The sequence below is a fragment of the Mesoplodon bidens genome, assembly GCF_964165515.1.
Source record: "Mesoplodon bidens genome assembly, chromosome: 10".
Classification (NCBI taxonomy): Eukaryota; Metazoa; Chordata; class Mammalia; order Artiodactyla; family Ziphiidae; genus Mesoplodon; species Mesoplodon bidens.
Genome location: NC_138172.1, coordinates 41,435,866 through 41,451,056, shown reverse-complemented (window position 1 = coordinate 41,451,056; position 15,191 = coordinate 41,435,866). Strand labels below are relative to the sequence as shown.

Genomic DNA, 15,191 nt, shown 5'->3' with positions numbered 1-15,191 from the left:
AATAAGTCCAGGTGTTATAGCTACATTTAGTGGGAGAGACGAGGTGAAGTATGCCTACTCCATCTTACCCCAAACCATAAATCTCTGCATTTAATTTTTCTTTTACCACTTTCCTTACTCTGTTACCTTCAGCTCAGGAGCACCTAAGCTGCAAAGGTCTTAAGGCTTTGACTTTTGACATAAAAGTCTCCATAAAGGAATGCCAAGCATCAGCCTGAAAATAAGAGATTAAAGACTTTAGCCATTAATGGAGAAAATTTTTTTAAAGAGAAAGAATTAAGCAGCCTAGCTCCTTTGAGGAAATCTCTGCACATAATCCAAGTCTACACATAAAAGCAAACCAAAAATCCAAGTCTACACATAAAAGCAAACCAAAAAGCCAAAGTAAAATGAACTGCTTTTGAACAGTGTGGACAGTCAGTCATCCAAGAGTACCTGAAGCTGGAAGACCCACCTGCTGTCCAGGGTGTGTGTGTTCTAGATCAGCCAGTCATGGCTCTGATTCTTTTGTGGAGTTTCCTTTATTTTCTTAGGCCAATAAATCCTTGAAAAGTAACCAGATCTGTACATTAATATGTACGTTAATTTCTATGCATTAATTTAGAGAAATATAATTCAAGTCCCTATATTAGAGAAATGGTCTATTCTTGATGCCTTTGTGTTCTACTTTTAAATATTTGTAAACCAACATTAGTCTCAGTATTTTGGTGGAAAAGAGTCTATCCTGTCTGTCATCTAACCACGTTCACTACTTTCTCTGTATTTTTGCCAAGCAGAGAAAGAGGTACTATCCTTCAACTAAGGGGGTTTTGAAAGTGCTAGGATTTAAATCAGGGTTTTGCCTATCAGATGTTCTATTTACAAATGTGTGTAATGAAAACTAGAGACTCTAAGAATGGTAAGTGATGACCATGTATGCTGGGGATCTACATTGTAACCTCCAGAGATCCTGCGAAGCTAAGAAATACCATCTCCTAAATCCCAGGTCCAGCCCAGCTGCTGGCATCCTGTGCAGGACAGGGCTGAGTCCAGGCCTCCCTAGACAACTGGACAGGATGGACCTTAACCCAGGAGATAGTAGCCCCATGGGCAGGTGCTGAGATTGGGAAAGCGGTTTTATGACAAGAGCCCGTGAGTCATTCCATCCAGGAAAAAAAGCCCCTTTGGGGAGCAGAGAGGAGGCAGATTCAGGGACAGATGCAGATGCCAGTCACTTAGCAGCTTGGGGGAAGGAGATTCCCCTGGCAAATTAACAAAGCTAATCTCTTCTTCATAGCATGAACTCCATTCAACCCAGTCTTTCAGGCAATTACATAAGATGTAATTTTCTAAGCATTAACTTTCTGCAGAGCTATAGAAATATCACCATGGTATGCTATACCAAAGCAGAAGAGAGAAAAATTACCCTCTCCAGGATCCAGTCTGGAAGCCCTCAACACAAAGAAAACAATAACCTCTCAGAGAAAATGTTTACAACTAAGGAGACTCTTCTGAGGCAACATAAGAACGCAGAGCTTTAGCCTGGGCCTGCACTGAACTTGACAGCAAATATGCATGGTTCCAGGACTCTCATTCCAGTTCTTTGCTAGAGATCTGGCTTCCCATGGTGAGTGCAGAATCACGAGAACAAGCCTCCCTAGATTTGGCTGTACTGTCCACAGCCACAGAGCATCTTCAAGAGAAGAAAACACTTGGGACTATGAGAAAGGAGGGAACCGCGGTGTCCCTCACTGCAACAGAAAGGACACTGGCACAGAGTGTGGTCAGGTTCATTCCCCTCCAGTGCCGAGTGTTTCAGGTTCTGAACGAAATGTCAACAATCAGAGACTCTCAAAGGTTGGATTCACAGAGGAAAAAAAAATTTTTTTTCCTGGAAAAACTGTTTGCTTTATTGCAAGGGTCAGCAAACTTTTTTTAGTAAAGGGCAAGATAGTAAATGTTTTATGTAAGTATAATACTTACATAACAAAAGAGAAAACGCTTGGCCTCCCTGCTTGCCTGGGGTGGGCCTGCCTGAGCACTGACCCTGCGTCCATGCTTCTGCCCAATTGCCGCCTACTGGAGACATTCTCAGGACAAGAGCGACTGGCCCAAGAGGGAAAGGCCTGGCAGGCCATGAGCACAGAGCAGGCGACGGGGGACCTGCTACAGTCAGCTTCGCTCTCTGCCCCAGTGACACCCAGGTGCATGTGTGTCCTCTCCTCCCACTCACCTCAAGTTGGGCAGCTGGTAAGTCACCAGCTCTTGCACAGAGATTCGACTGCTTGGTGCCTGGCAGTTGCCAACAGTAGAGTCTCCAATATGTGAATGGCAACCAGCGTGGGCCTTGGGCAGCAGTGAGATACAGCTGGCCAGGTAGACAGGTGCTGAGAGTCTGGGGGAATGGGACGGAGGGGGTTACTCCAGTTTGGTCTCCATGGCTCACAGTGCTAGCCTGCTCTGGCAGTGCCAGGCCTGAGAGTGATCACTTGCTAATCCCAGCTTTAGTGAACAATAAATGGCAGCAGCTTTCATTCCCCCAAGGTGCTGAGTGAGTGGCAACTGCATCTGTCCCTGAATTTGCCTCTCCTCTGCTCCCTAAAATGCCTTTTTTTTTCCTGGAAAAAAAGCTTTGGTGGATGTGATGGCTTTAAATTATATGCACAGGGCTTCCCTGGTGGCGCAGTGGTTGAGGGTCCGCCTGCAGACACAGGGGACACGGGTTCGTGCCCCGGTCCGGGAGGATCCCACATGCCACAGAGCGGCTGGGCCCGTGAGCCATGGCCGCTGAGCCTGTGCGTCCGGAGCCTGTGCTCCGCAACAGGAGAGGCCGCAACAGTGAGAGGCCCGCATACCGCAAAAAAATAAAATAAAATAAATTATATGCACAAATTCTTTGACATTCTTCCCTCTAAAAAGGTAGAGCTTAATTCCTCTCTCCTTGAGCTTGGGCTGGACTTAGTGACTCACTTCTAATGAATATAACGTGGTGAAAGTGATGGTGTGTGACTTCTGAGACTCAGTCCCATAAGGTATTGCTCTCTCTCTCGGATTACTCACTCTGGGGAAAGCCAGCCACCATGTCCTGAGGATGCTCAAGCAGCTCTATGGAGAAGCTTCCTGTGGAGAGAAACTGCGGCCTCCTGCCAACAGCCGTGTGGGTGGACGCTGTCTTAGCAGATCCTAAAGCCCCAGTCAAGCCTTCGGATGACTGTAGCCCTGGCCAAAATCTAGACCTCATGAAAGACCCTGAGCCAGAACCTGAGCCAGAAACCAGGTTTCTGACCCTTAGAAGCTGTGGGATAACAAATGTTTATCATTTGAAGATGTTAAGTGCTGGGGTAATTTTTATGCAGCAATAAATAACTAATAAAGTGAACAGGAAAATAAGAGGCACTTATAAAAACCAGTCTTAATTTACAGTGACATCTGGTGTCTATATCCAGCTGCTTCCTTGACATACCCACTTGGATATCTCACGCATATCTCAAAAGAAACATGATTCCCTCCAAACTTACTCATTTAGAATCTATCCATCCCTGTCTGCCTTAATTCCCCATCTCGACAATGACTCCATATTTATCTGGAGGTCACTCCTTTATGCTTTCTGTTTCCTCACCCTGACCACCCAATATATGGACATGCACACACACACACACACACAAACACACACTCATTCACACATCTAATTTATTCTGTAGGGGCATGTGTTTCTTACCACCAATTTCTGCCACATCTGGCCTCAGTTGTGCAAAAGCCTCTCAGCTGGTCTCCTGAATTCCCACTCACCCACATCCAATCCATTTGCTACACGATAGTGAGCAACACCATCACCAAAGAGAACTAGATCATGCTACCACCTGGCCCAAGTCCTCCAGAGACTTCCCTCTGGAATGAGAGGGAGATCGCAGCTCCTCACAGGGCCCAGTAAGACCCTGGCACGACCTGCCCTCAGACAGCCCCTCCCACTCACCCCCACTGCTCTCCTCCTCCGAGCCCGTCCACCACCTGCTTCTTCCCACCTCAGACCCTGCAAACGCTGCTCCCTCTGCCTAGATGTTCCCCCCATTCACACGACTCTCCCTGCCCTGACACCCCTGAATTCAACTTCTGCATTCCCTCCTCAGCGTGGCCTCCCCTACCTCTTCATCTAAGGTAGAGCCCCCTGCTATTCTCTCTCTCAGACTGTTGCTTACTTACTTCACAGCATATAATACAAGCTGAATCATTTGACCATTTGTTTAATTATACTTTATCTGTCCATGGACGGAACCACGGTTTCCTGACGGTAGCAACCACCTGAGGGGCCCCAGACTTGGGCTCAGAGCCTGGCCCCTCAAGTCAGCCACCGACACTAGGTCACGCAGTAACAGATGCCAGGCTCCCACTTCTGAGCCTCAACCCAGAAACCCTGGGTATGGAGCCAGTTTACTTGGTGTGTATTTTTGTTCTTTGATTCCCAGGAACCCCAAATAACTGACATCTGGGGACACTCATTAAATGCAGAAAGATGAATGTCCTTGCCTCTGAGCTCTCAATCTGGAGGGGAGAACAGACATTTAAAGGGATACATTTCAATGCAGCACGTGGATTCGACAACAGAGACTGAAGGAGCTGCTGTGCGAGCCAGAAGAGGAGAGATGCCCTCCAGTGTGTGATGGGGGGTGGGAGTAGGGGGTCAGGGAGAGTCCTGCAGGGACTGTGAGGAAGGCGAAAGGACCACTCTTCTGGGTTTGATCGAATAGTTTTCCATGCTCCCACCCCAAGCCAGGTATATCAGAATCACTTTACAGAACCATCTGTGATCCCGAGCCAGAGGACATGACTGGAAAACACATCCTTTGGCAGCAGAACCCTAGTCTCCACTTAGAATCATATGCCAGGGTTCCAGGTGGGAGGGGGGACCTTCCGGTCACCTAGTCCTCTCACTTCTTGTCAAATGACAGGCTGGGCTGGAAGAGGGCGGGGGTGGGGTACAGGGCTTATATCTCAGAGAATTTGAGGTGTGAAGGCTCTGGGAGAGTCTGGGAGGAGACTCAACAAAGTCCACAATACAGGTGCCAAGCCATCCTTGGTGCTCCCTCTGCAAGGCTGGGAGGGGGACAGCAGCAGAGAGGGTGAGGGGAGAAGGGCATGGAGCTGGTGCCGGGGGGTCACCTGGACCAGCCATGGGGAGAGAGGCCTGGCTCCCCTCCTCTCCACCTGCCCCTTAGAGCCCCCCAGATCCGTCTTCCCTTTGGACTGACCAGCTCCAGGCCTTCCACAGCATTTTCCAGGTGTATCCGCCAGGTGCAGAAGACACCTATCATCAGCCTTGCTGGATCCAGGGGAATGACTGTAACCAATGGGAACTTCTGGTGACACCAAGGTACAGTGGAGGCAATAATATGACAGACCAGGGGCTTTAACGGCCCACAGATTCCTTTCTATCCTCACGTAAGGCCACTGCCTGGACCCCAGAGTTGGAACGCAGAGTGAGTTTTCTGATAGAAACAGTGGGGGAAATAGAGGGTAAATAGTCAAGTGAGATCATTCACAGTAGTCACAATATTTCAGCCAAATTCTAAATTAAATTACGTTTTATGTCACCTGATCAGAGTTCCCCTGGGGACACCCATTATTTTACGGTAATTTGTTAAACTAGAAAATCTGGCCAAGGGCGGCAGAGGCTCCAGACAGGATTAAGAGGACAGTCTCAGGGCTAGAGTCCTGCCTCCCCCGCCTACTGCTGCATGTCCCCGAGATGGCTACCTCAGCTCTCTGAACCTCGGTGTCCTCATCTGGACACGGTGTGGCAGCAGCGCTGAACTCACAGGATTAGTGGAAGGATCACACGCGATAATTTGTGTCACGTGCTGAAGGCAGCACCTGGCTCCTAGTAAACCTCAAAAAATGTCAGTTATTTAAAGAAAAAAAAGAAATTAAGACAGACATTGTTCCCAGTTATATATAAGATAAGAACAAAAGGTACATGAGCATCTGGGGATTCTTCTCTATCAGGTATGGTTACAGAGGCTCTTGGGGAGAACACCCAGCTCCTAAGTTATGGGGGAGGATTTGGTCCATCAGAAGAGCCGCCACGCGGTGGTTAAGAATCCACCTGCCAATGCAGGGGACACGGGTTCGAGCCCTGGTCCGGGAAGATCCTGCCTGCGGCAGAGCAACTAAGCCCGTGCACCACAATCACTGAGCCTGCGTTCTAGAGCCCACGAGCCACAACTACTGAAGCCCGCACGTCTAGAGCCCGTGCTCTGCAACAAAGAGAAGCCACCGCAATGAGAAGCCCATGCACAGCAAAAAAGAGTAGCACCTGCTCGTGGCAACTAGAGAAAGTCCATGCGCAGCAACGAAGACCCAATGCAGCCAAAAAAAAAAAAAAAAATATATATATATATATATATATATATATAAAAGAAGGGCCGCCAGCACAGTCAAACTGCTTACCAAACTAGACAATTCTCTTCCAGGTTTCTAAACACTTTCCCACCCTCAGCCCCACGCCTCTCCTGGAGGACAGACTTCCCCGGCCAGATGTCAATCATCCCTTTCAGGGCACTGAAGAAGCACAAACAGAGTTGATTTATCACCCCTGGACAGCACTGTGGACCAGAAAGTTTTGAGCTCAGCCTTGGGAATAAGGGTGATGCTGGGAGTAACCCACTAACAAGAGCCGGAGTGTGGAGACCTGGCCGCAGCAGCAGCCCGGCTACCCAGACCTGCCCTCTCACAGGCTCTCCTTCCCCATTCAATTCCAGGCCCAGCATAATCCTCAATCCGTGTTCGTTTGGGAGGTTCACCCCTGTCAAGCCTCAGCACAGCAGGGACAGACATAAACAAGGAAGCACTGTCCCCTGCCCCCTCCACAGGTGCCCCATGCCCCTACCCTCGCCTTCCCCACAATCCCCCAGTTTCAGGAGCAGCCGCGCACTCACCCCCCACGCCCACCTACCCGTGAATGTGCTGCAGCCTTGAGCCCCTGCCGCTGCCTGCCGAGTGGAATCCGAGCCTGTTTACTCCGCAGCAGTGACACACCGGGGCCGGAAGCGCTCCAACTGCCCCAGCTTCCCGGCTTGTGCGCTAACGGGCTATGTTTGTAAGCTGATAATATGATCTGTAGGACATGTGCTGATAAACTATCTATCTATTCTATGTGACTCAGCCCAGCATGAGACAAAACAGACTTGGGCGGGGAGGGCTTGTCACAGCGTAAAAACGATGTGCCGGCCAATCTGAGCCATATAACCCGGGATTATCTGCACCTCCCTGCAGATGGCGGGGGGGGGGGGGGGGGGGGGGGCGGGGGGGGGCGCTTTCAACGTTGGACATCCTGAAGTGTGCTAAAAAAAAAACAGGTCAGAGAAGGCAAAGGGTGACATATTCTTAGCCCGCTAAGCTGGAAACCAAACTGAAAGCAGGATGAGAAAGCCATATGACCAAGGAAATGTAATTTTTTTTTCAGTATTTGAAGCAGATGTCCAAGGTCTTGATTTCATCCTTACATTTTTTTCTTAATTTAATTTAATTTGAGAAATTAATTTCCTAAAACATATGTGAGTTTAGGTTCTCTTTAGAGATTTTACTATTTTGGCAAATATGTTTTCCTGATATCCAACAGTGGGACAAAATGACAGTTAATAAGCAGCAATCGTGCCTACACAACCCCTTGGTGCCCCTTCACGGCACCAGTTCCTCATACACCTTCACCCTAAAACAGAAAAACACCTTTTGTCTAATATATACATAATAACTCTAATTACAAAATAGTTTGATTTCTGAAGGACTATTTTCTATAATGGAACATTTTCTGTTTGTTGACATTTTAATTAAATTACCATTTAAATTGTATACTAAGTTAGTGGGGCTCAAGTAAATCTTTGTGACTATATTGAATCATACCTCTAAAATGTTAGATGTGCTTTTTATTACTTAGGATAGAATTTTCATATTATGTTTCTCTTTTGATAAATAATGTAAGTTACCTATTTGGTAATTAATGTTTAGTTTGCATTTTGTTTTCTTTTTTTTTCTGGTATCCTGAACTAAAGAATATAAATTGAAAAAGCAGTTTCAGTTCAGATTCTACTTGAATACCATTTCAATCTATAAGAGACAGAAACATTCAAAAGCTTAATCATATTTAAGTGGAAAATTTTTTTTCCCACAAATGCATTCAGAATACAATGGGATTGGGCTTCCCTGGTGGTGCAGTGGTTAAGAATCCACCTGCCAATGCAGGGGACACAGGTTCGAGCCCTGGTTCGGGAAGATCCCACATGCCGTGGAGCAACTAAGCCTGTGTGCCACAACTACTGACCCTGCGCTCTAGAGCCCGCAAGCCACAACTACTGAGCCCATAAACCACAACTACTGAAGCCCGCGCGCCTAGAGCCCGTGCTCCGCAACAAGAGAAGCCAACGCAATGAGAAGCCCGCGCACCACAATGAAGAGCAGCCCCCGCTCGCCGCAACTAGAGAAAGCCCACGTGCAGCAATGAAGACCCAACACAGCCAAAAATAAATAAATAAAAATAAAAATTTAAAAAAATACAATGGGATGCCTTTATGATGCTGATGGGAGGAACAGGCCATTGTATAGTGCAGACTCCTCAGATGTGCACTCAACAGGATCGAGAAATTTAGCAAATGAAAATAACTTTCAGTTACATTTGAATTTCAGATAAATAACAAATAATTTTTTAATATGTGTCTCAAATACTACATGAGTCATACTAAAAAATTATTTGTCGTTTCTCTGAAATTTAAATATAAGTGAGTGGCCTGTATTTTACATGGCAACCCTCCACCCAAACCACCCAGGACCTTACTAAAATGCTGAGTCTGATTCAAGAGGCCAGAGAAGGGCTGAGAGTCTGTATCTCTAAAAAGTTCCAGGTGATGTGGAAGTTGCTGGTCCAGAGACCATATTGTGAGTGGCAAGGATCTAGAATTAGCATAGCATATCTGGTGCAGTGATACCCAGTACTGGATTCTCATTGGCATGGCCTGGATAGACCCCTCTGCCCCTCAGTTCTGACTCAGTAAGTCTGGGACAGGGGTCCAGGGGTCGATATTTTCAGCATGCTCCACAGGAGTTGTTGTTTCTGATTCACAGGCAGGGATGTGAACCAGGAAATATTTTAAAATACAAAAGGTATCATGTTCATGCAAGGAATTATTATTATTGCATTAAACTCACTCTGTGCAGATTGTTGTATCGCTGAGCTAAGTGTGTCCAGAAAGACCTTCCAGTTTCTGAGCTCCCAAAGGGCAGCAGATAGGATTGTACCCTGCGGTCTTCACATCCCAGTGTCCCCTTACAGCTGGAAGCAGTCCAACTCCTAACAGCCTTATTATTATCAACCCTGGCCACTTTCTCAGAGCTCAACACTTTTTTTATGCAATTCAGCTCCAGCTGGGCTTGTAAACTCATGAAACACAGTCCAAAGACCACAGCTCCAGCTTCTCCAAGGGGAGGTGTATATGTTTGCCTCACATCCAAAGGGGTTCCACACACAAGCTCACCCAGATACCCACAGGGGACTGAATGCTTTCTCACAGCCACTCTGAGTCTAGGATTCCTGTTGGAACATTGAGTCACACGCACCACCACGAAGCTTTCTTCCAAGTAAATACCTCGTTTCCAGAGTTTCCAGAGTGGGGTGCACTTCAAAGGGCCCAGGGTCATTTGCATACAGGAAATCTTCTCCCTGGAGCACCTTAACCCATCTCTGACACAGCTTGGGTTTTGCACTTTGGCCTCCCTCCTCCCTCCACTTGCATTTCATCCATTTCAAAACCATTAAGAGCTGTGAAGAATGCCTGAATGCAATCAGATACAAAATCCACTTAAGAAGCGCTTTAAAATGAGATCCTCCAGGTCTTGTGAAACCAAGTGGAACCCCGGCTTGCCTTCCCAAGTCTCACTCTAAGAAGTCTGTCTGCCCAGGCCACTGACCTTGACCTGGTCAGCAGGCATCAGGAAGTGACTGCTCCTTCCCCATCAACAGTTTTTTCATAACACTAAAATGGCGCTTGGCATAGATTACTGGGCTCATCTTATCTAGGGGGAAGGGGAAAGGGAGCAGAAGCCCAGTCTTGGAGATCACTGTCTCCCCCAATATGCTCAGCACACATAGCTGGTCAGTAAATATCTGAATTAGGTTGGAAGGAAAAAAATTTTGGTGAGAATTCTAAACTATAGTCATGTCTAAAAGTCTAAATCAAGGGGCTTCCCTGGTGGCGCAGTGGTTGAGAGTCCGCCTGCCGATGCAGGGGACACGGGTTCGTGCCCTGGTCTGGGAAGATCCCACGTGCCGCGGAGCGGCTGGGCCCGTGAGCCATGGCCGTTGAGCCTGCGCGTCCAGAGCCTGTGCTCCGCAACGGGAGAGGCCACGACAGTGAGAGGCCCACATACCGAAAAAAAATAAAAAATAAATAAAAAATAAATAAATAAAAGTCTAAATCAAAATCCCCTACCCTAACATGGTTTCCAGTAGATACATCAGGACTATCTCATCTTGTATATGGTGAACTCTCTTGAATAAGTTGCCCAGAATTTGGCACTGCTTGGAGTACTTAGGATTGATTTTTTTTCCCCTTTACTGTTGCGGGGAAGTATTCTTTGTTGTATTTCCTGGCTCAGGCTAGGAGGCGCAATTTGTTTTCCTTTGGAGCTTCTCAAAGACCTAGTCCACGCCCGCCCCAGCTTCCTTTTTAGAAAGTAAGGCTGAAATGTAACGCTGAGTCAGCCACAAATGTGGCAGATGGAATAAGATTTAGCCAAAAGGAAACCAGCACAGGCAGACACTGCACTAGAGGCTGAGGAAGCGAGATTTCCAGAAGACCAGGTTTCTGGATCTCCTAGTCTGAGGGATAAGGCATAGGGGGAGGGGCTGGTGAAAGACAAGAAAACCAGCAATTTACCGCAGTGTTGACAAAATGAGGGAAACGCCAGTTCAAGTTCCCTCTAAGAACCACCTGCCAGTCCCTAGAAAAAGAAATACAAGCATCCAATAAACATAACAGTGCAAATCCAAACAACAACAGGATACTATCTTCACATATAGAATTGGCAAAAATTAAGATGCTTGCTGCAGCCAGCAGTTAAGGACCTGCAGGATCTGTGGGGAAGGGAGGAGAAGGGAGGGACAGGAGACCGGTGCTTCCTTCTTGGAAAATAATTTGGAAATGTCCCCCCTTTAACCAAGCAGTTCCAGTGCCAGAAGTTTATCGGCTAGATATATTCCCAAGCAATCACCAGGATATACACATAAGGGAGTTCACTGCAGAACACAGAAACACACCAAGTGATTCCTGATAAGATAGTTTATGATACGTCTACATAGAAATTCATGATATAATCCCCACCCCCTGCACACACATACACAAATGGAGTCCCCTCTTAAGCCCTTCTCTGTCCCTCTTACTCAATTTCTGTAACAGGATAGCTCTAAAATGGCTCGTTTGAGCAGTCTTCCCTACTGAGATTGAAGACGTTTGAGAGCAAGAATCTATTCTTCTAAACCCCACACAGAGGTCTGTAGCAAATACAGAATAGTTTTCCAGTGGCTGTTTGTTAACTGGTGAAAACAGAAAGCCATTTACTTGATGAACGGGCGAGGGATCCACTTCTGACAGAGTGTTACTTGAGTTTTATCAGAAGCTGTCAGGCGCTGAGCTTGGTGGGATAAGAGGCATCGCATTCCTCAGTTGGAGAAATTCCCCGGCCTGGCTTGCCGCTCTCCCCCATCTTCTGGCCTGAGGGGACAATGACAGAAGTAAGACACAACGTGCCCCTAGGAATCCTATGATAAAAGTAGGCTTTGACCTTAAAACCTCCTCATTGTGCTGCAGAAATGGCTGCTCTGTTTATTAACTATTCAGTGGGGGTTTAATTCTAAATGGTGTCGACCACTGAAATGTTCGAATTGGCTTTTTAAAACTATCCTACCTCCAAATGTGTTTTCTTCCTTGAATTTGAGACAGACACTGGAAGTTTCTCTTTTGATTATGATGTTTTTTTGTTTCGACTATTCTTGGTTGGTTGGATGGTTTTAAGGCAAATTCTTACTTGTATATTTTAAACACGCACAACTCTGTCTCTCGTGCCCCAGTGTTTAACACAGGACAGCTCAGAGTTGTCGAAGCCAAGTTCGTGTGCCCAATGCATGTTTCGGTCTGTTTGGCCCCTTTGTGCGTTGGCACACAAACTTGGGTTTGACAACAAGAGGGCGATACTGAACCGTCCTGAAACCAAGACCATTTGTTTGTCAGTGCCCTCCATAAGTGAGGAGGTGGGCTGCCGGTAACTGGAGAACCCCCATTCCAGGGTCTCCCATCCCCAGGCCCTCCGTGGGTCTCTAACACAGTACTCACTGGCCAGATGCTGGGTGGCATCTGTCAGTCAGCAGTGACTGAGCAGAGGTGTCCAGTGGCCATCCTAGAGTCACCAATCAACTCCCCACCCAGACACAGCCGCACAACTACTATCGCTGATTATCGTCCCTTATCCCCCCACTACACGGTGGGGTCACCTCTCACCACTGTGTCCCCAGAGCCCAGCCCTTGACCGGTAACATAGTAGACTCATTAAATACTTGTTGAATAAACAGTCTGCGGGCTGCCAGCCCGATAGCAAATGTCTGGCCATTCAGGCACCTCTGCCCTCCCCTCCCCCTTATCTTCTTCCTAACTCAAAACTTTGCCCAGATTCTGTCTAGTGCATGCACTTGACTTTCTTTGCCCTCTGTACCCGTGGGGAATGCAGATCTTTTCAGTGAGTTCCGGTCTTTGGGTACACAGAGATTCTGTGTGGGCTGCAGGCTGAACATACCAGCCATGCAGACTCAGGGCCTTGGTTCCCTCCTGAAAGTGGGGAGGTGATTTCCAGGGATCCTAATTCAAGTCCTAAAAGTTCCACAAGAGCCCCTTTAAATAAGGAAGTGTCAATGCAGGGGTGGTGTCCTGCTGCCAGTTCTGCCACAGACCTGCCCAGCCTCTGTGGAAAAAGACATTTAAGTCCACAGACGGGATTCTTTGTTTCATCCATAAAATGAGACGAATATGGCCAATGCTGTTATCTACTTAGCACACCGGATTGTTGAGGACTGTGAAGCACCAAGTGTACTAAGAATGTACTGTACTTTCTTTAAGCCTCCGTGCAACTCCTGGGGTTGGGTGATTAGCTTTCTCCTCTGCACTGGCCTTCCCCATATCCAGCTTCTAGAGCTTCAGGCCAAGCTCCCCATTCTCTCTGAATCTCAGCGTGACACTTGAAGCTTTTTAACAAGTTGAAAGGCCACACAGGGAGTTGAAGCACAGCAGGAATTAGTGAGCTGCTGTGGAGTAAAAATGCTACCAGCTATAAGTAAATGGGCTGCATCGCATCCCACCATTGCTTTGATGGGGACCTACTTCCCACTAAAAATAATTTAAAGTTTAATTCTCCCAAGATGCAGGTGTAGAAGCAAATAACGGCTCTTCTTTAGCACCTGTGGACCTGTTGCCTCCACAGAGGTAGACACTGATGCTGAAATGGCTTCAGATGCTGCTGCCAGTTCGTTTTGCCACGGTGTAAATCCAATGGACAGAGATGGGTGACAAGAGAACTGAAACAGGGGGGAAGGGGGCAGGGCACAACCCTTCAAGAATAACACAGTGGTTGAGAAAAACTGGAGACGACAAAAACTGGTTAGATAAAGACGCAGATGTAGAGAATGGACTTGAGGTCACGGGGAGGGGGAAGGGTAAGCTGGGACGAGGTGAGAGAGTGGCATGGACTCTCTCTATCTACACTACCAAATGTGAAATAGCTAGCTAGTGGGAAGCAGCTGCAGAGCACAGAGAAATCAGCTCAGTGCTTCGTGACCACCTAGAGGGGTGGGAGGGAGACGCAAGAGGGAGGGGATATGGGGATATATGTATATGTATAGCTGATTCACTTTGTTATGCAGCAGAAACTAACACAACATTATAAAGCAATTATACTCCAATAAAGATGTTAAAAAAAAAAAAAAACTGGTTAGAGCGGACCAGGCCCAAGATGGCGGAAGATTTGACTCCCAGTAGACCTTGAGCTCATTATGCACTCATTGTAATACATTAGCATATGCTAAATGACACCCACAGGCGCCATGACAGTTCCAAGGCTGACCATAAAAGGCCAAAATGTGGGCGGTGGCCCAGCTCCTGGAAATCCCTGCCTCTTCCCCAAGAGACTCTTTGCTCAAGAGTCCAGTACTGAAAGACAAGTGTTGGGTAAAAGGAAAGATAGCCTTATTGAGGAAGCCAGCAACCCTGGGGAGATGGTAGACTCATGTCACAAAGACCCAAACCCCCAGGTTTTGCTTGGGAAAAGAAGGAAAGGGGTTACGTGCAGGGGAGGGGTGAGTCTTCTATTTTCAGAGATGATTGTCTCCATCACGCGGTTCCAAGTAGCCGTAAGGTCTCACTTGTGGTTGGAACATTATATGACCCATAAATCTTTGGTCACTTAGTCCTGGAGAATAAGGAAGAAGAGTGAAGCCTATAGAAAAACCAATCCTCAATCTCGATACACATCAAGCAGCAAGCAGTTTCTCCATCAGCAGCAAGCTAAGCTAAGCTAATGGTAGAAGTCAGGCATAGTAATAATTAAGAATTATATTGGGGGGAATTCCCTGGCAGTCCAGTGGTTAGGACTACATGGTTCCACTGTTGGAGTCATGGGTTTGATCCCTGGTCGGGGAACTAAGATCCCACCAGCCTTGTGGTGTGGCAAAAAAAGAGAAAGAAATAGATTTGGAACAATGCTGAGTTGCTGACAGTCCCTAGTTACAGTCTCATTTCCTCAGTTACAATTCCCACTGCCAGATTTTCCTTCCATGTCTAGGGAAAAGGGGTGAAGACATCTTCTGTAACTTCAAGCTGAGCACAGGCGACGAAGGATTCTTAGAGTGGAAGGATCTGACATGGTGTAAGAAATATTCTTTGGTTCCCTTACGTGCCTGTTGAGATTCCAAAAGAGGCATCTCATTACTAATGTTTTAAGTAACTGTTTTGCAAAGAGTTGGCGTGCCAATTATGATCCCATGACTAGAAGATAAAATCCCAACTTAAGGATTCCTTCAAGCATTGACCTAATCCCAGAGGAAATCCAAGAAAATAGGTTCATAAACCAATCCCATCCACCTTGAAATAGGGGAATATGGTGGGCTAAGATCTGTTGGAGCCAGG

At 47.1% G+C, this 15,191-nt stretch overlaps 1 protein-coding gene and 1 long non-coding RNA gene across 2 annotated transcripts in view; both read right to left on the bottom strand.

Moving 5' to 3' along the window:
• The window catches only part of LRRC2 (leucine rich repeat containing 2), a 38,583-nt gene extending 31,561 nt beyond the window's left edge, over nt 1–7,022 (bottom strand). Inside the window, exon 1 of the mRNA XM_081245271.1 lies at nt 6,929–7,022. The gene's annotated coding sequence lies outside the window, so the exon portion shown is untranslated. The remainder of the gene's footprint in view (nt 1–6,928) is intronic.
• A 4,270-nt stretch (nt 7,023–11,292) lies between these two features.
• Nucleotides 11,293–13,591, bottom strand: LOC308623593. Its single transcript, XR_014016853.1, has 2 exons — nt 13,469–13,591; nt 11,293–11,735 (listed from the first exon to the last, which is right to left on the bottom strand). It is a non-coding gene; the product is annotated as an uncharacterized lncRNA (long non-coding RNA).
• Nucleotides 13,592–15,191: the final 1,600 nt, after the last annotated feature.